General features: G+C 44.1%; 1 protein-coding gene across 1 annotated transcript in view; it reads left to right on the top strand.

The window, feature by feature from the left end:
• Positions 1 to 25,794, top strand: part of LOC113934118 — a 371,108-nt gene extending 345,314 nt beyond the window's left edge. The window contains exons 5-6 of the mRNA XM_027614655.2: positions 21,288 to 21,360; positions 25,678 to 25,794. The gene's annotated coding sequence lies outside the window, so the exon portion shown is untranslated. The remainder of the gene's footprint in view (positions 1 to 21,287; positions 21,361 to 25,677) is intronic.
• The last annotated feature ends 228 nt before the right edge of the window (positions 25,795 to 26,022 follow it).

The following is a 26,022-nucleotide window of genomic DNA, read 5'->3' as shown; positions in this document are numbered from 1 at the left end:
GCATTTATTTTTCTGAGGTACCTATATGGCAGAGCTCCTAAAGAGCCTTTATAAACAATAAGGGATCCTCTAAACAGTCACTTCCTCCGGAGATCTGCCCATAGTTCTTGGGCAGATCTCCTGTTCTTCGTCTCTCTTCTTCTCCCCATAGAAGCTGTTCGATGTACAGCCACAGTCTGCCCAGGTGAGGGAGCATAGCGGACCGAGATCCCACAGTCCTGTGCTCAAGGTGAAGACAACAGGGTCATGGACCCTGGAGTCAGCCTGCCTGCCTAGGAGTCCTACCAGCTGTGTGACCTTGGGCAAGTTGCTTAACTTCTGAGCCTCCGTTTTCTCAGGGGATAAATAGATGAATAATAAAGGATCTACCTAACCTGGTAGCCTCAAAGATCAAATGAAATAGTGCATGTCAACTGGCCCAAAGTGAGTGCTCAATAAACATTAGCTAGGATTATAATTGTTGCTCGGACATTTTATAGCCATGAACTGTGAGCACGTTCCCTAAAATCCCTGAGCCTCCATTTCCTCCTCATCTGTAATCTGGGGGACAAGAGACACCTTCCAGGTTTATCATAAAGGTTAAATGAGATGATCCATCTGAAGTGTCTTTACTACTAGTAGGCACTGAGAAAATAGCTGCCATTATCCTAGAAGCATGATAATTAAATCTAATAGGCAGTAAGGAAAGGGTGGTTACAGCACCTGAGCGGACTCCCAATGCCAAACTCTTGGAATCAGGAAATAGGCCTTACACAGATCTAGGCCTATCTATATAGATTCCTGCACCCCTCCCCCCGACTCAGCTCTACATTTAAATGAAAGAAAATGTGTATTACAGAATTTCCTTAGGGACTCAAACGAAAACCAAGAAAAGTTACATCCACAAGTGGTTTGGGGTGAAGGCCCATTTCCCAATTTTGATCAATGATGTGCACACTTCAGGAAGGATTTCAAGCCAGATCAGTTAGGGTTATCCCAGCCCTATCATGCACAGCATCTTACTTAGTTCTCAGAATAACCCTATCCTGTAGCCAGAGAAATGATCACTAACCCCATTTTGCAGGTGAGAAAACTGGGAACTGGAAAAATCCTTCTGCTCTGGCTAGGGAGGGGTGGAATCAGAATTAGAACACAGGTAGCCCAGGGCACCTGGATGGCTCAGTCGGTGGAGCCTCCAACTCTTGGTTTTGGCTCAGGTCATGATCTCAGGGTCGTGAGCTTGTGATCGACCTCGAGCTCCTCACTCGGTAGAGAGTCTGCTTGAGATTCTCCCTCCCTCCCCCTCCCCATTTGCTCCTCCCCCGCTCTTTCTCTCTCTCTCTCTCTCAATCAATAAATGAATAAAATATTAACACAGGTAGCCTGGCCCACGGCTCTGTAAGCCATCTGCTCAAATGTTTAGTGGTTGACCTTTTGGACCACAGGTGACAAGCTCCCACCTGGTGCCCCTAGCAGACAGCACCGATCAATAGTAGCTCTTTTCTAATGAACCCCAGAATCTTTTCAGCACAGCCCTTTGGGACCCATCACCACTTGATCAAATCTGTCAGGTGAGGAGAAACTTTTCCATCACCCAGGCACAAAATCTTAAAGAATGAAAACTCCAATCCCTCCAGCAGGGACCTGTCAGGTCATAGAAACGGTGTATGCACACACATCTCACGTGAGTGTGCTGAACACACAAGCATAGGTCTTGGATGAAGGAGAAGCCAAGTCACCTTTAGCTCAATGTCTTCCTATGGTGAAGTGCTAGTTCAACACTGCCCTATCTTCATATTTTAAAAAACCTTAAATCTGGGCATACATGTAAAATCTCCCAACTCTTCAATACTAGGCAGCCCAAATAAAATGCACGTCTGGGTCATGCACAGCTCAGAGGCCATCAGTTTGCAACTTCTGACATAAATCAAGTCTTGTGATCCTTGCCTTTCTCTAAATTCTGAGCATCCGTTTAAGCTTCGTGCCCTGATTCCTGGAAGCTCAGCTCTCACCTCGATTAATGAGATCACTAAGATGCATCTGGAAGAGCTGCTCAAAATATGCAAGGCACCAGCTGGCTCCGGTGTTTGCCTCCTCCAGACAGAGGGGTCGGGGTTAGTTTCTGCCAGGCTTAGCCCACAGGGAAGGAAAAAGAGTGGAAAAGGAAAGAGCCCTCTTCTATAACATGGCGAGGAAAGCCGGGGAGAGAGGCACAACCAACCTTTGGGAAAATCTTGAAGGTTACATTTTGAGAATTTCCTCTCCACTTTCCTCTCTTCCCAAACCTCTGCTACTCTTCAGTATTTCCTCCCAACAAGGTTTCCTGGATTTCCACCCTTATCCCTTTTTCAGCATCCCTTCCAGAAGGACATGAGTCCAGTAAACTCAGTTGTGAGTTTCCTCCCTCCCTCTCCAATCTGTTTCAGCAAGGAAAATAGGTTAATGTAAACAAGGAGAAATTGATCAAAATGTTAGCTGAGGCTTTCTCCAATAGAAAGCTATTACAATTTATATTCATTAAACACTTGCATATTTGCCAACTCTATGGTCACTAACAATCAGCATTTTTATAATAGGGAGTAAAGTTATTTTTCACAAAGAAAATATTAAGGAAAAGTATCAAGAATTTAACTTTACTACATTATACTACATTATTATAATCACAACTGTAAGATTTATCAGTTAAGATACCTTGGGCCACAGCAAAATTTTTTTTTTTTTTTTTAAGAGGTTGGGGCGGGGCAGAGAAAGAATCTTAAGCTGCGTGTGGAGCCCGATGCTGGGCTCGATCCCACAACACTGAGATCAGGACCTGAGCCAAAATCAAGAGTCAGATGCTTAACCAACTGAGCCACCCAGGTGCCCCTAGGGCTATAGCAATTTTTAAAATCTTCTCAGACTGACAAGAAAAAAAAAAACTTAATTTTTTTTTTTAAATAAAGGTCTAGAGGTGGGATGGCTCCAGAGATGGTTCCAGCTCAGTGATTCTCAAAGGGTTCTTGCTATCTTCCCTCTGCCACCCACAGTGTATCAGTTGTGCTAGAAGGCAGCTTCCCACATAGACTCAAGATGCTGCTGTGGTCCCGGGCACCCCAGCCGTGCACCACCGTGCCCAGAGGTAGAGTGGTGTTCTGTGCTCTCAGTCGCCTGGGAGCAAGGACATCTTTCCCAGAAGCCCCCAGCTGACTTTGCCACATGCTTCACTGACCAGGACTTCGATCAGCTGGCCGTTCTTAGATCAGTCACTGGCAAAGAGAAGGACATTGCCATAAATAGCTTAGGCAAATTATTTCTGATGGAACAGATATTGGGAAGCCAGCCACAAGGACTACAAGATACTGTGTTCACACTATAAATAAAAGTAGACTGCTAAGGGGGCGCCTGGGTGGCTCAGTCGTGCCTTTGGCTGAGGTCATGATCCCAGGGTCCTGGGATCGAGTCCTGCATCGGGCTCCTTGCTCAGTGGGGAGCCTGCTTCTCCCTCTCCCCCCACCCTTTCCCCCGCTCGTGCACACCCCATCTCTCAAATCTTAAAAACTACTATGAACAATAAGATCATTTTAAAAGTCATTTTAAAGAGCTCAAAGTCTACAAATAAGACAATATTCAGTCAAAAGCGTGAGTCGGGAAATGCATGTGGGTTGTAATTCTAATATCACTTTACATTTATGTAGTAATTAATAGTTTGCACTTTTCTCACCAGTTTCTCCATTGGGGTGTCCTACCTCTAGGGATAGCACTGCAACCATTATTCCATCTTCCAGAAAAGCAAGCGGTTGATCATTTTGTCTCTTGTCAAATGACTAGCCAGACATTGAGTGGGGACATGGTGACCGGGCTTTTGACTGCTAGTTCACATATCCTTCTAATACACCATATCCCTCTCTCCAGAAAAATGCCTAACGGGGGCACAGCACCTGCTTCCCACAAGTACACTCATCTATAACCTCATTTCCTTCTCAGAACAACACTGTGAGACCTCCAGCAAGGGTGGAATTACCTTTTTTTTTTGTTTTTAAACAGATACAGGATATTGAGGACCAAACAGGCTGATAGTGCCAAAAAAAACAAAATGAAACAAAAAGAAAACAAACTCAGGTTTGGGTGAGTTAAACCAATTTTCATTTGTTTCATTTTTTACTACCAGATGGTAGGTTTTTTTTTTTTCCTTTTTCCGTATCCCTAGCTGTCTCTCAGTACCTGGTCCTAAATTGGCAAGGATGCCTCCCAAATATGAGACCCCATTCCAACTGTTGACACCCTAGAGCCCCTTCCGGCTCCAGGCTCCATTGGCCTTCTGTTGCGCCTGACTCAGCATGAGCCCCCCTGTGAGCTCCTGGAGCTTTCCCTTCATGGTCGCCTCAAGGCTCTCTGACCTTCCAATGGGATCATCAGCTAATCTTACCAACAAATCGGCTGAGGAAAGACTCCAGCTTCCTGGCCTTCTAGGGAAGAACAGCAGCATTCTAGAGAAAAGGCACCCACTTTGGTAGTCTATCCCAAGGCAGTCATCCCTCCAGTGAGCACTTTAGGGCAGGGTAGAGGGAAGTCTTGCCCCTTGGAGTTGAGGTGGGAGCCATCACTCCTGTCATGGTCCTAGAGGCCGGCAAAGGGAATAGCGTGAGACAGCCGGAAAGAGCCTTGACCTGAGCGTAGGCATGCCTACTCTACGATCCAAGTACCTAAGGTCCCATTTGCAAAAATAGATTAACTCCAGCTCAGCCCACTTGCAAGAGTCCTTATAAAATGTTATCAAACCATTCGTGAATAAGATTGGGGTCCAATAGATGTGTAGTTATTCAATTTCATACCTGCCTCTGAGTGGATGCCTTTTAATTGGGCATTACTCTGACGTTGGTTGCTTACGCTGTCTCCCTTCTGAGTGTAACAGGAAGACAAAAGCAGAAAGATGGGTTCCCACTGCTATTTATCCCAGTCTAAGGTTCTGGGGTAGGGCCCTTCACCCTGGCTCTATGTCGGAATCAGCTGGGGAGATGCTGGCTCGTCTAACAGTCCGGACTCTATTCCGAGCCAATTAAGAGGTGGGCTCCAGGCATCTGCACTCTCAATTGCTCCTCAGGTGATTCTCTGAGCAGCCAGGGTTGAGAACCACTGCACTGGGGTGATCCGGTAGCAGAGAGATGAATTGGAGTCTTTTTTCCTTCAATCACGCAACCACACTTGAGGGACGGAGTGACAATGGTCCATTCACAAGGGGTCGGAACATCCTTGGTCCTCCTACTCGGCAAGTGGGTCAGTGCAGCCAATGCTATGTCATGACCCATTCTGGGCACTGCAATTCTCAGAACTACTGGAAGTTTCCTATCAAAGGCTATAAAATGTGACTTGCGCTTGAAGAAGGGAGGCCGGTGAGGGAGCAGCGTGTAGGAGAGAGGGAATATGAGGTTGAAAGAGCTAAAAGCAAAAAAAAAAAAAGAGACAAAGGCAGGCAGGGGGGTGGGGCACGGAGAAGCAGCAGCAGAAAATAAAACTGCTGATAGTGGCTTTCAAAATGCAGACCTGCTTTCAAACCATATGGCGGAGACATTAGCTTGCCTGTAATTACTACAACATTCTCCACTGCAGAATGACTTTCATTAAAACCCACGGATTGAGGCACTTGGAATTTGTGAATAATTTTGCTTTGAGCTCTGGCTCTATTATGCTTCTGTTTGGAGTCGATATTTTTTAAGGAGAGAGATTCCACTTGTTCATCAAGCAACTATTTTGGAAATAATGCCATCAAAATCAATGTAATGAGCATTTATCTAGCACCATTGTGTGCCAGGCTCTGTCCTAAGAGCTGGAGGGTGGGAGGAGACGAAGAGGGTTGACCCCATCCCTTGGCCACATCCATTTGACAAATATATTCATGTCAGCATGTCAGGCCCCCTGCAAGGTGCGAAGGAGGTGGGGTATCCCTAGAAGACGATACAGACGATGACTTGAAGGGTCACATGGGCATAACCCCTCAAACATCCATTAGTCTGTTTCAGGTGGTGAATGGAGGAGAATGGCAAATGCATTCATCCTCGACTCCAGGGGCCCCTGGGCTAAGTCGATAGTGACCTCCAGCCAGTGAGCCATGAAACAGGCAGAAATGGCAACTTTTGGTCTCATGATGCAGTGAGGTTCTAAGCAGGCTCCTGGATGGGGGGGCCAGGGAGGGACTATTACTGTCTCTCTGGAATGGAATGTGACCAGAAACTCCCAAGTTCAGGGTTTAGCACATCAAACCCTATTTCTCAGCCATTCACCACTTAGCCCAGAAATGACCAAGAGTTTCACTTTTCAGGTCCTCTCTGATCCATTGGTAATGACTGCCATGGGAGGGGGCATTAAAGAAGAGAGTTGCTGTCCCTCACTTAGCACAGTCTCTGTTCTTGTCGTCTGTTGCTGTCCAACAAACCACTGCCAACACCAGTCCTTTAACCAGTGGCTTCAAATGGCAGTTCTTTATCTTTCTTATGAGTCTGCAATCTGGGAAGAGCTGGGAGGAGACCGTCTGATTCACATCTGATCTGCACAGCATCAGTGGGGCAGCTCATTTGAGCCTGGAGGATTCACTTTTAGGATGGCTCGCTCGCATGGCTGGCTGGGTGGTCCTGCCTCTGGGCGGGGAGCTCAGCTGGGGCTATCAGCCAGGAGCCTCATTTCCCTTCCATTGTGAGCCTTTGTAAGGGGCAACTTGGCTTTCCTCAGAGCATAGTAACTGGGTCCCAAGAGATGATGGCAAGTACAAGGCTCTTAAGACCTGGTCCTAGAAACTGATGCAAGGTCACTATTGTCATATCCTATTAATCTGCCATACTGTTCTTGTATTTCGGGAAGCAGGTTGAACTCAAACTTCAGTTGTTGGCTAACCTTATGATGAAAGAGTGAGGGAAAGGTCAAGACAGAGGGCTTGGGAGGAAAAATGATTTAGAATGTGAGACTTACTGTTACAGTCGACTCTGCTCTGCTGTGACCTACCTGCTAAGCCTCTGCTCTGGTACATTCTCAAGAACTTCAAAGGCTACACAGTGAAGGCCTAGAGTCCTGCCAAGCCTTTGCCATCATTCCAGGAAGTAGGGTGTCTGCTCCTGTACTTCATAACTTTCTCTCTCTCTCTCCCTTACCCACTGAGCCCTACAATTTCCCTAGTGTGTCTTCTGCCCAACCCCCACCTTTTGGCTTCTCTGCTCACCCAAGGTTTCTCTTCACTTTTCCTACCCTTACAGACTCTGTTATCAGACATTATAAATTCTGTGATTTGGCGAATCCAACTTCCAGTCATTTATATATGCAGGGGAGAGACTAGGCTCCGATTTTCTAGAGCTGTGCATTCAGGGAGGGCTTTTTTTTTTTTTTAAGATTTTATTTATTTATTCATGACAGACAGAGAGAGGCAGAGGGAGAAGCAGGCTCCCAAGGAGCAGGGAGCCCGATACGGGACTCAATCCCAGGACTCTGGGACCATGACCTGAGCTGAAGGCAGACGCTTAACCACCTGAGCCACCCAGCCACCCATCAGGGAGGGCTTTCTGATGACCCTGTTGATGATTCCTCTACCTTACCCAGGCATAAAGGCAACCCTTGGTGTCAATGAATTCCAAACAGGCTTGTGGCTCTTTTTATTTTTATTTGCTCCTGTCGTGCCCATTAAGCATGAAATGGCTCCCAAGGGAAGAAAGAAAAGAAATGGAAAAAATAAAACCCTAAGATACACACACACACACACACACACACACACACACTTCCCTAAAGTGCACAAGTGTGTGTACAGCAGTATTATTCTCTTTGCATCATAAAAATATTCTTCTATTTGCCTTCGGTTACCAAAAGCTTAATGATTTTATATTATCAGAGGATTCAGCACTTTCGGCTAGTATAAATTAGAGGCTCTATCAACCTGGATTTAAACTTGGTGTTGTGGGTTTTCTGAGACCTATTGTTTCAGCCTCTACCCAATACCTAGAAATTCTCCCAAGTCTCCTGGTCTGTCATGTACACGACCAGACTGATTTGATCCTAATTGCAATTAGTAATAAATACACAGTATGGATAAATTATTTTTTAAAAACTTTTTTTATTAATGTAATATTTGTTTCAGGGGTACAGGTCTGTGATTCATCTGTCTTAGACAATTCACAGCGCTCACCATAGCACATACCTCCCCAATGTCCATCACCCAGCCACCCCATCCCTCTCACCCCCCCATGACTCCAGCAGCCCTCAGTTTGTTTCCTGAGATTAAGAGTCTCTTATGGTTTGTCTCTCTCTGGTTTCATCTTGTTTCATTTTTCCCTCCCTTTCCCTGTGATCCTCTGTCTTGTTTCTCAAAGTCCTCATATCGGTGAGATCATCTGATACTTATCTTTCTGATTGATTTATTTCGCTTAACATAATACCCTCTAGTTCCATCCACGTCGTTGCAAATGGCAAGATTTCGGGTTTTTTATGGCTCCTTAATATTCCAGTGTGTGTGTGTGTGTATTATGTCTTTATCCATTCATCTATTGATGGACATCTAGGCTCTTTCCATAGTTTGGCTATTGTGGACGTTGCTGCTGTAAACATTGGGGTGCACGTGCCCCTTCGGAGCACTACATTTGTATCTTTGGGGTAAATACCCAGTAGTGCAATTGCTGGGTCATAAGGTAGCTCTATTTTCAACTTTTTGAGGAACCTCCATCCTGTTTTCCAGAGTGGCTGCAGCAGCTTGCATTCCCACCAACAGTATAGGAGGGTTCCCCTTTCTCCACATCCTCGCTGACATCTGTTGTTTCCTGACTTGTTAATTTTAAGGATGGCTAAATTTTTCAAAGCTCAGAAATTTATAAACAGACAAAAATAGAAGCAACACTCGCCTAATCTTTAGAAATGTTAAGCTCCTGAGATTAAAACCTACCTCGTTATAGTTGTTAGCCAAGCTGAAGAGTCTTGCATAGTTCTGTAGCTGGCTTACTCTACACCAGTGGTCCAAAGCCTTCCAAACATGCCAGATGCATTCATACAGCAGACAAGAAAAGCACTGCTGTTAGAATTAAGTTCCTGCTCAAACTAGCAGTGTGAACTTGGCCTCTGGGAGACGGCATGTACCTAAGTATGGAAAGAGAGCCAAATTTAAAACCAACTGAATGGAGTTTGAATCCCCACTCTGCCACTTACTGGCTTTTTTTTAACTTGACTGGTTCACTTAACATTTTCCACTGTCTTTCCCTCATCTGTAAAATGAGAGCCAAAGTGCTCACTTCATCAGTTTGTTACAATTTGAGTAAAATAATATACAAAAATAACCTGGCACATAACAAACTCTTAATGATGGTTGAGTCCCCCTGGGCCTCTTTTCCTAAAATGAGTAGGCCCAATGGATCTAGATCACCACAGAGAAATGGTGTTCATTATGACCCTGGCATGGGCCCTCAGTTCATAGTCTGGTTATGAGTAATTAAGAAGGGGTACATCCAGAAAGATCCTCAAGAACTAACTTGGAAGAGCAGGTTGAGTACTGAGAATAAGTCCATTGTTTTTGTGCCTTAAAATTTTACATTATAATTTCTGTCTCCCCAATTCCCTCCCCTACCACACACACACACACACACACACACACACACACGCACACACACACAATGTGGTAGGCACAATAATAGTCCCCCAAAGTTGTCCATGTCCTAATCCCAAGAACATGTGGCTATGTTACCTTACGTGGCAAAAGGTACTTCGCAGAGGTGATTAATTTAAGGACCATGAGATGGGACAATTACCCTAGCTTATCTGGGTGGTCTCAACATAATCACAAGTGCCCCAGGAAGTGCAAGAAGAGTCAGAGTTAGAGGGACATGTGACCAATGAAGAATGGTCTGAGAGCTACAATGTCCCCCTTCCTCCATCTTCAAAGACCACAACATGAGCCAAGGAATGTGGGTGACCTCTAAGAACTGGGAAAGGTAAGAATGGATTTTCTCCTAGAACCTCTAGAAGGAATCACAACTCTGCAGACACCTTGATTTTAGCCCAATATGACCCCATTTTAGATTTCAGACCTCCAGAACTGTAAAATAGTTTTGTGTTCTAAGTCAATAAATTTGTGGTATCATGATATTTTGATGTAACAGCAGTAGAAGACCAGTACCTATGGATACTTACTATGACTAGTTTGACAAAGTAACCACCGAAGCCCCAGAGAAAATTCTAAGAATACTACTACTGTAGGAGGATGAAAATATCCTCAATCAAAAAATTTGTTTCAATGAAACTTTTAATATATCCACAATGCCCCCTCCCTAAGGTGGGGGGTGAGTGGGAATTGAAAACCCCTGGATGCTCCCCAGCAGATCAGTGAGTCTTATGCCTACTGTTTGGGAAGTCACCAGAAACCGTACCAGGAACTTCATCTCAAGTAATTATAAAATCTTAGTGTCCCCATTCAAAAGAAAGCTTTCTCATTGAGAGAATTAAAGGGGAAATTGATAAATTTTTAAGGTTGGGAGTTGGGGAGGGGCATCTTCTATTACACTAGAGATCTTTGGCTTCTGGGTAGCTAAATACAATTAGATATCAATTCTCAGTTTCATTTTTTTAGAAACTTATAAGACATAGGTCAGGATTAAAATACTATCATAATTGTATTTTCTTTTTGATGTAAAGTTTACTATTTTCTGTTGGTCTAGTAAAGCCTGGCCATTTGGGAAAACGCAGAAAACACCAAATCCTTTGAAAGCCCCATCAACAAAAGACAGCATTGTTCAGATTACATTTCCTCTAAACTGATAGGAAAAGGACAAATAACCATGTAGTACCATTATTCTCTGACCAAGCTTTCTCCCAGCTTACTCAGAATTTTCCTTACAGGGAAGTAAAACTGACCCTCCCAGAGAAGGGTCCCACTGGGGTCAGACGCACATAGTTGAATTTTGGTTTTGGCTTTTCCTACCTGTGTAAATCAGCTCTTTCCAGCAGGCTCCATTTCCTCATCTGTGAATAAAGCCCCCTTGCCTTTTTGTGAGGGTCGGAGATAACTTATGTAAAGCATTTAGTACATTGCTTGATAAAGGAAAGTGGTCATTGCTGGATCAAAAGTAATTTTTCAGGAATTTGTCAACTGGGATCTTCCGGGATTCCTGATGGCTTTGCCGGCCACCGGTCCTGAGCCACTTGTAACTCTGCCGTCTACCAAAAAAGGACCTTTACCTCAGCACAGCCCAGAAATAGTCATCTAATCCCTAAAGCTGGAAACTGGCTGTCTTCCATTTATAAAGCCCTATCACAGGCATTCTCTTATTTCATATTTGGGCATCAGCCCATATAAAATGGAAACCACCAAGCTAGATTTGTTTAGAATCCACTACATGGGGCGCCTGGGTGGCTCAGTCGGATAAGCGTCTGCCTTTGGCTCAGGTCATGATCCCAGGGTCCTGGGATCAAGCCTCACATTGGGGTCCCTGCTCAGTGGGAAATCTGCTTTTCCCTCTGCCTCTCCCCCTGGCTTGTGCTCTCTTTCTCTCTCTCTCAAATAAAAATCTTAAAAAAAAAAAAAATCTACCATGTGGATGTTACACTCTGGCCTCCCCTTAATGGACTCCCTCCACTGGAATGTTCTCCCCATCCTCCTCCCGCTCCCTACTCCATTACACCCTCCTTGGTGTCCACGGTGGAGTTTGTACATTTCTCTACTGTCATGTGTCTCTCTACTCAACAGAGTTGGTTTTAATTTTTTTCTGATATTGAGAACAGAAACTATAACCTTTTTATCCTCTCCCCCGGTGCCTGGCAGAGTAGCCCTTAGTAGATGTCAATTAATGTTCACTGAGTGAATAAGTAAGAGTTGAGTAAATGGGTGGATAAATAGAAGGAGTAGTTTCATGGATTGCTTCCACTCAGTTGGAGTCTGCACTTCTGGTAACACTGGGTCCTCTCCATAACCCGAGACCCCACCCATTCTCCAGCTCATGAAGAATTCTAGAATTCACATGTAGTTTTCCTTCCTTCGCTACTGATTCATTCTGAGGTTAACCTGGGGGGCCTACTAGCCAATGACAGTTTAAGACCTGGGTGGGGGAAACTGAGGTGAAGGATTCTCCATAGTTCAGCTTTCATGCTTTCTAGTGAGAAACTAGAACACTTCCAACATTCCAGAGACCTCCTTCAGGATGGGCTCCATGAACATGGCAGCCCTTAATCACCATGCCCTACATTTCTATGTGAAGGAATGATGCCCTCTGGAGCAGTGCGGAGTCCAGCCCTAGTTTTGCTCTATAACATGTGTCCCCTTATGAAGACTTTGGCAATGTTCCTTGCTGCCACTATGGCAAAGCCAATCCTGAATACTTCCATTGTTGTAGGGAGTAAACCTGCTCCTCTTCTCTCCTTGTGCCCTCCTGGATGTGCTCCTTCAAGACCCTGGACAATGAGGGCTCTGAGTAAACTTCAAATATGGCTGAGAGATACAGATCTCCTCTCTTGCCCGGGGCTCTTACTGGTCTCCTCCTTGCTCTGCACTTCTGGGCTGGTCAGGTGTCTGGAATGACTAACTTTTGACAAGAGAGACCCAGATACCACTTCCTCCTGCCAATCTTACTTCTGTCACTGTCAGCCCCGAGGGCCCCCAACTCCAGCAACACAAGGCAAACTGTCAGGGCCCAATAAATAATGCAAGAGACCTCGAGGAGTTGAGGTATAACAAAGGCAGTCAAGAGCAGGGGCACTGAAATGACAATGGTGCCATTCAGATCCCTGCTCTGATGGAAGCTGAGCAACTGAATGGGGCAAGTCCCATAAACCACCCAGCCGTGGCTCCCACACCTGTAAAATAAGGATAATGAGATCTACTTCACGGGGTCATTGAGAGAATTTAAATGTGTTCCTCCTCATTGAAAGGGCTTTTGAACAAAGCCTAAGCTCTGGATAATCAAGAATCATCGGCTATTATTTCTCAGATAATTCAGTTATCTCCTCCACAGTGGGCAGGACCAGCAAAACAATAAGTCAGGGCGGTCAGCGCTGGTTCACCTACTACAGAGGAAACATGTCCTGGCTCAAAGATTTGCCTGAAGACACCAAGTGAAGAATTTCTAAAACCAGTCTCTTCTTTGTGGAATGGTGGAGTGAGCAAACGTGAGTGGAAGTATGAGACACAATAGACCTCAAACCCTGTATCCGTCACTGACTAGCTTACCACTATGGAAATTCGGGTGAGAGGCAAGTTCCATTTTGAATTCCTTCTCTGGAAGATGGAAGCCATCAGTAATCGCTATTTCACAGGCTCCTTGTAAAGATTAAATGAGATGATGTGGAAGATCATTTACCTGTGACAAAATGGAAGTGCTCGGTATTTGTTCTTCCCATCCCTAAAGTCTTCATTTCCTAGACGACCGAGGCTTAGAGAGGTTAGCAAGTCCCCTAAACTCTATAAACTGTCACTCCTGTAAAATAGAAAGGTTGGGCTCAATGGCCTCCCAGGGCCTATCAGTTCTAAAATATGTAAAAGTGTAAAATTATATATGTAAAATAGGTAAATATACCTATTTATATTTAAATATATTTTATATATTTATATTTAAATATATTAAATATACTATTTAATATATTTAATACTATAGTATTAAATATACTATTTAATATATTAAATATATTATATATTTATATATTAAATATATATTATATAATTATATATTATATATTTAATATATTAAATATAAATATATTTATATTTAAATATATTAAATATACTATTTAATAGGTATATTTATATACCTATATAGGTATATATATAGGTATGTAAGGACACCCTCCTTGGTGACCTATGGAGTCACCATTGTTAGAGTATCTTCTTAATGAGAATGTGCCATTTTTTTTTTTTTTGCCAGTCCAGCAGTGAGCATGGAGGTCTAGGACTCAGCCCATAACCCCAACCTTGGGTCCATCAGCACAGGGTTCTCACCACTTGAGGGTTATTTCCAGGCCAGCCAGAGAAGCGGCAGCCTGCAAATGTCCTGGGGCATGTCCCTGCTCTCGTAGCAGGCTCCAACAGGAGACCCGCATAAATGGCTGTACCACTAATGGCCTTCCTCAGTCATGAAAGGATTAGAGCAGAAAGGTCAGACACGGCTTCTGGCAGAGGGCTGAACAGACCCTGCCATCCATGTGTGGATTCTGGGCAAAGGCAAGGAATCAATTGTTCTGGATTTTTGCCAACTGTAAAAGAAAGCTGAAGAAAAGTCACCCAGTCCCTGCCCTCAGATAACTCCTTTTTTAGGTTCCACAGAGGCCCAGGTTGCCTTGTTTTGTACATCTACGAAGCACCTAATTCACGTTTCTTTCCAGGACAATTCAAGAGACAAATGCCATCATAAACCATGGAACCCAAAACTTCCCGAATCATCAGAGCTACATTTCACAACCTATATTCTTTTTTTTTTTTTTAACATTTTACTTATTAGAGCGAACACGAGCAGGGGGGAGGGGCAAGGGGAGAGGGAGAAGCGGACTCCCCACTGAGCAGGGAGCCCAAAGCAGGGCTCAGTCCCAGGATCCTGATATCATGACCTGAGCCAAAGGCAGACGCTTAACCAACTGAGCCACCCAGGCGCCCTACAACCTATATCCTTCTGATCACCAAGAGTCTCACCAAGTTCAGTAGGTCCTACACAAGCAAGTTTGACAACTCTGCATCCTTAAAAAAAAAATCACAGTATGCTTTATCATAGACCAAGGCGGTGAACAGTTCTGATTTAATAGAAAACTAGCTTGATTTGCTTTAATGGACAAATCAAAAATTAACCTAAAACATAGAGCCCCTTTAAAAAAAAACTTCTGTGGAGATACAAGTGTTCTTCAGACCCAGTTTGGAAAATATAACCTATAGTATTTTTAAATGGAAATGAAATTAAATGGCCTTTTTAACCATAAAGATATTTTCAAGATGTTACAATTCTAGTTTTCACCATCATGACCACCCCCCTCCCCCAACACACACACCCACTTCAAACTTGATTAGGTCTCGTGTTAAGTTTGGAATAACAATATGGCAGCTGCTTGTCCATATCCTGTTGGGAACTGCCCCCCTCAAGGTCCGTGGGCCTTGTGGTGGCCAGAGTGGTGGCTCTTTTAGCCCACTGCACAGGCAGACCCCCTTCTAGGCCTCCACCATCCCACAGCTCTACTTTTCCTAGCGTTTGTTGGTGGAGGGGGGAAAAAATCACATTCTGTCAAATAAAGGGGCTCCATCCTTTAAAGGGGCCTAGAGTAGGTAGTCAGGGGAGACTCTGAGGTGAGGAGTTAGAGGCCCCACCTTCCCAGAGGCTCTTGTAACAAGATTTTGATGCACATTCCCAGAGGCTAGAACAGTGTCTGCTTCATGGTAGGTGATGGATGAGTGTCCTGCAACGTGCCTAGTGCAATTCAGTGTTCTATCGATGGGAGAATCATTGCCTCTCCATGAGCTCCTCGAGGGGAAATAGGATTTCTTTTCATTTTGTGTGCCTAATATCTGTAATGGGCCTGGTTCGTGGACTTAACAAATAAGTGTGTGACAGAGTGAATGAAATCAGTGAATGACCTTGAGTTTCTTCTTGGTCCCTTCTTCTGGCTGCCAAGAAATGGAACTAGAGCACCCAACCCTCTTCCAATTACTCAAAGCTCCCTGTCCCGCTGGGGGCGCCTGATCCCTCATTTCTGTTCCTCCCCCAGGGCCATTTCCACCACCTTCCCATCAGCCAGGTTCTCTGCTATTAAGCTCCTGTGCCAGACAGAGGGAATGGGGAGTCACCGGCCTGAAGCGCAAACCAACCACTTTCACCTCATTTGCTTGAGAAAATTCCCACTAAGGTGGGAAGCAGGGCTTGGGGATTGGCTCCCTCTCACACTCAGGTGAGACTGTAAATAACGTAAGCAGAGGCCACACTTGGAAACTGAAGGAGGGGAGGGGAGGGGAGGGGAGGGGAGGGGAGGGAGGAGGGAGGAGAGAGAGCTGCCTTGGTGTAGAGGGTAGTAGCCCCAGAGACTTTACAACAGTCTATCCCAACTCTTCAGGATCTACACTCTCCTGTAAAGGATTCAGGCCCTGGAAGAATGCTGATCTGAAGATACTTAGTTAAGATATTCTCTCACCTGCCCTTAACTACCAGAAATGGGTGCTAGGTGTTTCGGGGGGGGGGGGGCGCGGTTAGGAAGAGAAAAGAGTCCTCTTAGGGGAGTCCCATTCTGGGACATCACCTCCAACAATTAGCTGGCAAGAGGGGGACTCACTATGGACCCTTTTCAGTTAGGGGATTTTGTTGTTGTTTGTTTTAGGTACAATTTTGCTGCTAAGGATTTAAAATTTGTTGCTTTGACCATTTGCAAGTGACCCCAATGGGCCATGAGGGGAGGAGAGCCCTTTACTTTGCCTGAGACATGAATCTCCATGCTCCACAAATCCAGTCTGGTGTGGAGGGAGGAGTCTTAGCCGGGGAGCAGTCTCGACCCCACCTAAATCTCAACACTCCTATAGCTCTCCCTTAATACAAATAGGTGTGACCCTTTTAACCACCCTAGAGGGTAGATGTATTATCCCGGTTGTACTGATAAGGGAATGAGCTACACCCATGATTTGGAGAATTGGGGCTAGAACTGTCTCCGAAATATTCCCCCTGTACTTTGGTCCTGGATCCAACCCCAGTGCCCCATTCCTCCGTTCCTCTCCCTGCTCCGACCCCTCACCCTCCCAAACTTCCCTCTCTTTGCTCTGCTCTCAGCTCTTAAAAGTTTCAAAGGGAGGTAGGGGCCAGTTAGAAGAGGCCAGGAGAGAGCAGGATTCTGGGTGCCTCTCTTCGTGCCCAGTAGCTCTGCTGCTTCTGCTTTCTGTGTATTCCTAATCTCAGCTGCACTTCAATGTCCAAACAAGGGGAGCCCCAACCTCCCTTCTACAACCAGAAGAAGGAAGTACAACCCCCATCAGGATTTCCTCAACTACTTAGAGCCCTACCTTTTTCTAGTCACCGTGATCCCATTTTTTTTGGTTTTACTGAATTTGTCAATCTGGGCCATAGAGCTTTATGTTTTGTTTGTTCATCTTCTTCGTATTGACCCAAAATAAGAATGCAGCCCCCTTCCTCTTGATATCCTTCCCATTCTCACCCATAAAGGAAGATTTCTGGACTATATTTTTACTGGGGAGTTGGGGGTCATAGTAAGAAGTTTCTGCATAGTCCCACACAGCCTATAATTCAAGAGTATTAGTCATGATGATTTAAAACAAGCCCTCAGCCTCTCTGTCCCTCTCCCTCCCCTCTCTTTGCTACCCATCTTCCCACCATTAATTCAAGTTTATTACTTCTACAAAGCCTTGAGTTGTGTCCTGGTTGCCTTCAAGTGACTTATCAAGGTATGCCACTAAAATAAGGTTCTTTCCCTAAGGAACTCCGGTATCTGCTGGAAAGATAATGATCCTTCTCAGCCCAACTACATACCTGCTCATTTATTCACTCATTCATTCATTCATCCATTTAACAAATATTGAGTGCCTCCTCGGTGACAGAACCTGGGGTTGCAAGAGTGAACAGCAGGTCCAAAGTCCCTGTTATGGAGATTGACCTTCTATCAGAACTCTGCATAAACTACATTTAGAAAATAAAAAGTTGTCAACATAATAAAAGCTGGAAAGCTGAGGTCTTAGAATATTTTTAAGAAAGCATTAAGCTGACCACCATGGGTTGTTACTATTGCTGCTTATCCTTCTTAAATGGAATAGGGGATAGAGGGGGAACTTGGTTCTGTTCTTGAAACCCCAGTTTTCTTTTTTATTCTCCTCCTTTTTGGAAAGACCATTTCCTCCTCTGTTCCCCTAGGTGGTACTAGCCTCCTCCTGTCTACTGCTTAACCCTCCCTGCAATGCACAAAACAGCACAACCCCCTTCACTTGGTCCCCTCTGGCCTTCAAGGTGGTTATTCCCAAGGAGTTGTTCCTGTAAGCACTTCTGCCCACCCATCCACCTTTCCAATCTCCCTCTTCTCCCACCTAAATTCATTTATGTGCCCTATTTTGAAGATGCTCTCTGTGCTGGGTGGGTGTGCTGCTTTGTAGGTCATTAAACTGTCCCACCATATAATTTACAGATCCCTCCAATGATGCATGTCTGACTGGAGATGTCACCAACAGATGTCTGGGGAGTTAACATCCTACCCAGAATATGCGCTCCTGCAGTTTCAACAGTTAGACTGTGTGTCTTTATTCTTCCCCCTCCTGGGCTAGTGGGTTTCACAGATATAAGCTGCTGTTTCTTTTATGGGATTTCCTTTTTTTATTTCTCCTGCTCCTATCCAACAGATCATCTTTGAAGAGTAGCTTTACAACCGACTGAGATTATCGGCACACGGAAGGCCTCTCTCACAGTGCTACGAGATACAACAGACAAATGCCTTCGATGTATTTCTACAAGTGCTTTTATTCCCAAAGCATCTTAGGAAAGAAAAGCTCAAACAAGAGACTGGCACAAATGTCTTATATAGAAGAAAAGCTTCAAAAGCACCAAATAATTTTTATACTATTTTAGTTACTGGGACTCCATCTTAAAGATTTGAAGAGGCTTACAAAAATGCATAAAATACGTAAAACAAAACAAAACAAAAAAAAGTGATAAGGAAATTCAACTGAAAAGGAAATAAGGAAAGACGAAATACCCTTTTGCAAGGATAATAGAAAACTTGCCAGTTATTGTAGAAAACTACAACCCTTTGTTGTAGTTCTTGAGAACTCTTGCCAGACATCTCCCGGAGCTTTCTAATGGCCAAAGCAAAGAGGAAAACCTGTCAGCTTCAGAAGTCACCTCTCTGGAGTGGGGAGGGTGGAAGAGCACATTTCTTTTCTCATCATGATTTGGGGCTGCTTCTGCATTTAGTGGATGAGTTCAGCAAGGCTACATATCCTGCGGTGCATAGCACAGTCCTACGTTGCAGAATTGTCCCGTCCAAAATGCCGGCTACACACCTTGGACCAGCTTGTAGGATTCACAGAATCCAAAATTCACAAACAAGCCAGTAATTTGAAAGAAGCACTGGCACTGAGACCAGAAAACAATGTCCTTCTGAGACCTTCTAAAAGGGACACACATCGAGACCATCTCATGGACCTAAGGAGATTCCTGTGACTATTCTTAATATCCTCCAGGGAGAATTGCTGCTGGGAGTCTCATGGTTTGATCTATTCCTTCACGTGGATAAGTCTGTCTGGCTCAGACTCCCCAGTTTTCATTCCAGTCCCACCAATGTGAGCTGCAGTCACCTGATAGTGTTCCAGACCCTGCCCTGGTACCCTGGGAGTTGTAAAGCTGACCAGGACCCCATCCCTCTCTCAAGGAGCAGATCTTCTAATAAGGCCACAGTCCCCTCTAAAGCAAGTTGGTAAATTGATCAAATAAAACACCAAACTGTCTCCTTTCTCTCCCATAAGCCTATAAAGTAGCCTTTGTAATAAACCAATAAACTGAGCAGGTGCTTCAAAACAATGAAAAGAAGAAAAAGCATTGCAGCTGCCTCTGAGGAAGCCAAAATTAATGATACCTCTTGTTCCAGTCTGGGTTCTTGGTGGCAAGCTCTAGAAATTTACCCTGGTTCTGTTCAGCAGAAGAGATGTTTATCAGAAGATTATCCAGGGCCGGGAATACACGAGAAGCTGGAGCCCACCGAAAAGGCAGTAGACTTGCCCCGGAGCCCCACAGTGATGCCCTGGGCATGCCGCAGGTGTTGTGGATGAAGATGAAGAGCCATCAGCATTGTACCCCTGAGCCACGTCCCAAGCTGGGATCTGATTGGCCAAGCGTCAGTCCTATGCCCACCCCCTGTCTGCCAGTAGGTGGGATGAAGAGAATCGACCCTTTGGGACTTCTACAGTGGGACACAGGGTGTGTGTCCAACCAATACCACACAGAACAGAGGATGTGGACAGCCAAAAAGTTGACACTTGTTCCCAAGACCTATGCACTTACATCTCTACTCATTCAACAGATGTGTGCTAGCCACTGCTCTGAACACTTGAGGATAGGACAGCGAGCAGACCAAAGTTTCTGTTCTCCTGAGGCTTCTATTCTAGTGTGTGGGTTGTGGGGTAGGGGTAGACAATGAGCAAATGAGTAGATAAAGATGACAGTTGTTATGACCTCAAGGATTATGGGTTTAACTAGAACAGGGAAGTGGGCTGGGGAGCGCTGGGAGCTGCTATCCTCTATGGAGTGGTTGTGGAGGGACCATGTGGCTATCTGGGGGAGAGTATTCCCAGCCAAGGGGACAGCAAGTGTAAAATGCAGGAGCACACATTTAAAGACCAGCAAGGGGGCCTGTTGCTGGCGTGGGGTGAGGAGAATGAAGTGGGAGGTGAGACTAGAGAGGAGGTGAGGGGATAGACGGTGCAGGGAGATCTAGGCCACATCAGCTCACGGTGCAGAGACTTGGTCCCAGATGTATCAGTCACTGTTCCTGCCCTAGCCACCATCCAGATGAAGAGGCAGCCCTCATGCAGCCATGTTTTATGGCACATGACTTTCTCCCTTGACCCTCATCCCTGGATGGTAGGATCAGGGCCGGACTCCTGATCCAAGGCAGCACATCTGAAGGCTAGCCAGGAAGCTAGGGCCATGTAGCCTGGCGTGAACAGCTGAGGATGACCAATCAAATTCCCTTTCTGGAATCCCAGCTGAGAAACACCAACAGAAAGAGGTTCTCAGCAGAGGGATCTGAAGCTAAAAGGAAACCTAGACCCAGGGTTGGATCAAGGCTTATGGCCAATAAGTGGTGAGAGAGCAGACACACAGAGTAAAGCAAAGAGGCCATGAGTGAGGATCACAGAACGTGACAGTGACATCTCCTTCTAGATGTTCAAGCCTTAAAGCTCAGCAAGTCTGGCCTCCATCCCACCACCAAGAAGATCACACCTAAGATAGCACCACACATCATCCTTCTTAAAACCCCACTTGCTTCCCAGCTGATTATGGATCCTCAAAAGCTTTTTCTAATGCTGCTCTATCCAGGCCAAGTTTAGAGTCAGGGTTGTTTTACTCCAAGCTTGTGTTGGAGATATGTCTGTAGTGCTAAATCTTTAAAATACTGTGCATATTGTTTAATTAAAATGAAGGCTATCTATCTTTAAAAGAGATAATATAGATGATTTGGTAGGTCCATCAGCAGCTCATTGATCCATTTCTAACCAAGATGTTTGGACAATCCTCCTTCCACACTACTAGCTTACTTGGCTAATAAAATTAAATGGCAAGGAGTTCTATATTCTTATTTTCTGGAAAGTATAATTTAGAAGATAAAAATCACACTTTAAAGGACAGGAAAATCTTTTCTTACAGAAATCACCTCTGTCTGGTCTTGACCAAGTTAACGAACTACTCAGAGCCTCGGTTTTCTAACATGTAAAAGAGGGTGAGTAATCGTTTCCTATTTTGTCATGTAAATGAAGAGATGGGGGGCGCGGCGGGGGTCGGGGGAGAAGCGCATGGATAAGCATGAATTGACACAAAGCAGATGTTCAATAAATCTTCCTTTCCTGTCTCTCTTCTCCTAACTATATTAGCTCCTAAGCAAAACCTTTTTGAAGTAGTTTCTTACTCTGCCTTTCCACTGTGGAAACCTCAATGCTAATAATCACTGCTCATTTCCTCTCTCAAAGTCCTTTGGGGCGTACCTCCATAGGTACATAGGCTTTACCTCCAAAGATTGCAATAAGGCCAAACATGAAGTCTTCAATAAAATATAACTTTAATGAGAGACTTCAACTTCATTTTTTTAGTATAATTGACAATGTTATACTCAGGTGTACGACCTAGTGAGTCAGGTGTACAACATAGTGATTCAACAAGTTTATACCTTATATTGTGTTCACCACAAGGGTAACTCCCATTACAACACCACTGTAGTATCATTGACTATATTCCCTATGCCCAACCAGAAGCCTGCCTCTCCCACTCCCCTTCACCCATTTTTGCCCATCCCCCACACCCCTTCCTTCTCTCAACCACCAATTTGTTCTCTGCATTTATAGGTCTGGTTCTGCTTTGTTTGTTCAGTTTGTTTTTTAGATTCCACATATGAGTGAAATCATATGGTATTTGTTTTTCTCAATCTGACTTCACTTAGCATAATATGCTGTAGGTCCAACTATGTTGTTGCAAATGGCATGATCATCCTTTTTTTTTTTTTTTTTACGAGTGCATGTGTGAGCAGGGGGCAGGGCAGAGGGAGAGGGAAAGAGACTCTTAAGCAGACTCCCCACTGAGCATGGAGTTCAACATGACCCTGAGATCATGACCTGAGCTGAAATCAAGAGTTGGACACTTAACCAATTGAACCACCCAGGCGCCCCAAGATACCTCCTTTTTTTAGGCCACATAATATCTCACTGTATGTATATATACCACATCTTCCTTATCCATTTGTATATTGATGGACACTTAGGTTGTTTCATATCTTTGGCATTGTAAATAATGCTGCAATAAACATAGTGGTGCATGTATCTTTTCAAATGAGTGTTTTCATTTTCTTTGGGTAAATACCCAGTAGTGGAAACCTAAGGAAACCAAGTGTTTACACGTTTTATTGAAGTATCAAATATATTCAAAGATATGCATTAGTGTATTGACTCCTTAGTATAGAGCTTGATGAATTTTTACAAACCAAAAACACCCATTTCACTAGCTTCCGGACCAAGAAACAGAATATTACCAGCACCCCACAAACTTCCTTCATGTTCCTTCCCAATCATTACTCCCCCACAAGGAAAACCACGATGCTGACTTCTAATTACATAGATTTTTGCCTTTTCTGAACATTGTATAAAGGGAGTTATACAATATGTATTCTTTTGCATCTCCTTTTGTGCCACATAATGTTGATGAGATTTATCCGTATTGCTTGTAGTGGTAGATTGCTCATTATCATTGGTGTATAGCATTCCATTTGGGGAATATACGCTAGTTGATGTACCCATTGTAGTGATGATGGGGATTTGGGTTGTTGTCAACCTGGGACTATTACAAATAGGGCTGCTATCAGCATTCTAGTTTAGTCTATATGTATATTTGCTGAAAGATATAATCTGGGGGAAACTGACCTCTCTCCAGCATTAAGTATTCCACAATATGAATATGGTATATCCCTTCCTTTATTTAGGTGTTTTTAAATTTTCTCTCAATGTTTTGTAGTTTTCTTTGTTGAAGTCTGGCACATTTTTCATTAGATTTATTCCTAGGTGTATTACATTTTTGATGCTATCATAAATGGTATTGGGACTCGGTGGGATTTTAAGGAGTTGGAAAATTTAAATAGTCTGAGCTTTCCTGCCTCTCTAGATAAGAATCATAAGATTTTTCTTTTATTAAAATTGTGGAAGGAAAATTATTTAAATATTCCAAACTGTTAAAGCTGACAAAAGGCAAAACAAATAGGGCCAGAGGCTGTAATTAGCCAATTAGGATGTCAATGACATTCCAGTGTTCACTTCCAACAGTATCCAATATGCCCTAAGAACCCCTTTCCAGAAAAAGTATCCAAAAGAAACAACTTGAAATTCTATAGTTTATGTAAAAGAAATGAACTCTTTTGATCATTGGTCAGAGGTTAGTTCTTTTTCTGATTTCAAAATTTGAAAAGGGAGATGAAATCCAACATTTATATACTCTATTATATAGTGTCAAGTGCATTTACATAATTATCTCTTTTAATTCTCATGACAAACCCATATGCCGTTAGCATTTACTCGATTTTACAGTTGAGGAATCTGAAACGTGGAGAGATGAAAGCCCTAAATCACACTCCATTGGTGATGGAAATGCAAATCCAGCCCTGACAGATGCCAAATGTAATTCCCCCCCTTCTTAAAAGAAACCTTAATTAGTAACTTTCCAACAATTAAAGACCTGTTCATTATACTTCTCTATATTTTTCAAAATTTCGATAAACAAATGATTTTTCTAAATTTTTTTTCACTTAATACCACTTCGTGATCACGTCCTCATGACTTTCCCTATTCAACACCGTTCTAACATCTGCATATTAGCTCATCAGTTAATCTGCCATAATTTTTTAACCAAAAACCTGTCATGTTGGATACTTCGACTATTTTTCACATAACAGATAATTCTACAGTGAACCATACATCTGTATCATTACAACTTTGCACATACTTGTGATTACTCCTTTATGATAAATCCCTTCTTGACCTACTCTCCTGGGTTAGAACCTGTTCAGCCTCTTTAATACCCATGGCCAAATCTCCACGCCCCCTCCCCACCCCGCCCACTTCTCCCCATGCCCCTGAGACTGGTCACAGTTCCCACTCCCGTAGCTGGGGAGAATGGCCACCTGCTGAGTGTCTGTACTGGGTATTGCCACATAGGAAAAATATTTGCCACTTGGATAGGCTTACAAATCCTATTTTAATTTACATTTCTTTAAACAATACTGGTTTTGAGCATCTAATTACTGATCATGTGTATTTCTCCTTTTGGACATCAGTGTTCCTCCTGGAATGGTCTCTGGATTACCAGCATTAGAATGCCGAAGTGTATCCTAAATAGGCAGATTCCTGAGTCCCAACCCAGACTATTAATCACATGCTGGGGTGGGGCCTGAGAGGGGAATCTTATTTTGTTTGTGCTCTGTTGGCAATTCACATGCTATTAGATTTGGATAACCATTGCCCCCCTCCATCTCACCTCTGTCCCTTCCATACTTAGTAGCAGCAAACGAATGGCCAAAGATTTGGTTCTTTGATGAGTCAAAATCAGCCGGTTATCCTCACATGAAGCTCTTGTTCAGCCATATAATCTCAAAATGTGCTTTCAGGTACATTCATGGCTGCAGATAGACCTGTGAGGATGTGATAGTTCAAATCTGTCCTTGTGAGTAAGTTTAGAACACATTTTTGGTGGCAGAGTCAAGTCAGTGACTGAGGATTTAGCATCTGGGCCCAGCAGGATACTGACGAGATAGCAAAAGAACGGATTTTAAAAGCAGAAGCTAAAATTTTTCTCTTGACGTGTTCAAAACCTTCTGTAGAAGCCATGAAACTAAGGATACCACTATAGAACGAAGCAAAATAGCGTGCCGTCCAGTGCTGGCTTTTGAGGGTCAGATGAAAAGTACAGCACGATGGGCTCCTCAGCCCCTCCTGTGTCTCATCCACCCCCCCCCCAAGGACCCATGAAATAGAAACAAGAGGACTGGTTTTCCTGAGGACAGCACGTATACGTTTACAGGCATTTGGTTCCTATTTTTAATGCCTTACAGGGAGTTTGAGGGTCATAAAATCTACAGTGGTATTGTTTGGGAACCAGCTTTTTTTTATTATGCCTTTGCAATGCAAACAAACAAAACTGCATTCCATTTGCAGTTTTGAAATGGTCTATAGTCCAAGGAGCACCTACGGTTGTTGACTACCAGGCCAGTAGGACCCAGACTATAAGCCAGAGCTAGTAGGATGGGCAGAAGACAACATGCCCTGTTGACGTGCGGGAAACAAACATCCGCTTCCTGGGAAGGAAGAGGAAACCGTTTTATTGTTGCCAACCATCCTGTGCTGATCCCCCTTTGCCTGCAATGTGCTGTGTGCTTTTTGTGCCCTATCTCCTGTATCCGCATGACCTTGACCCCAGGTAGCTCTGTATCCGTCAGGAATAGGTCTGGTTGGCACCCAAGCCAGCCTGGCTAGAGCAAACGAAGGGTTGCTTTTCTCGTCTACAGTGAGTGCAGAGAACACGCCTGGGACAGAGTTGGTGCTCCATGGATGTTGGTGGGTGAAATAAACGAACGAATGAAGGAGGCAACAGCAGGACTTGAACTCAGGTCTCGTGACGCCCAAACCTCTGCTGCCGCTCCATCATGCTGCCGCTCCTAGGGGTTGGGACCAGCAGAGCTGCCTTTCCTGGCCAGAAACTGTGTGCAGGCTTGGCCCTGGAATAATAACTGAAAGTGTTTCCTCTGCTTCCATGAATTTTGCATTCATAGACGCACGCAAAAATTCAGAATTGAAGCACACACAAACACACACACACTGGCCCCCACACAGTGATCACAAGTCGGGGCTGG

The sequence above is a fragment of the Zalophus californianus genome, chromosome 13 (assembly GCF_009762305.2).
Source record: "Zalophus californianus isolate mZalCal1 chromosome 13, mZalCal1.pri.v2, whole genome shotgun sequence".
Classification (NCBI taxonomy): domain Eukaryota; kingdom Metazoa; phylum Chordata; class Mammalia; order Carnivora; family Otariidae; genus Zalophus; species Zalophus californianus.
This window is presented reverse-complemented; position numbering and strand designations above follow the sequence as displayed.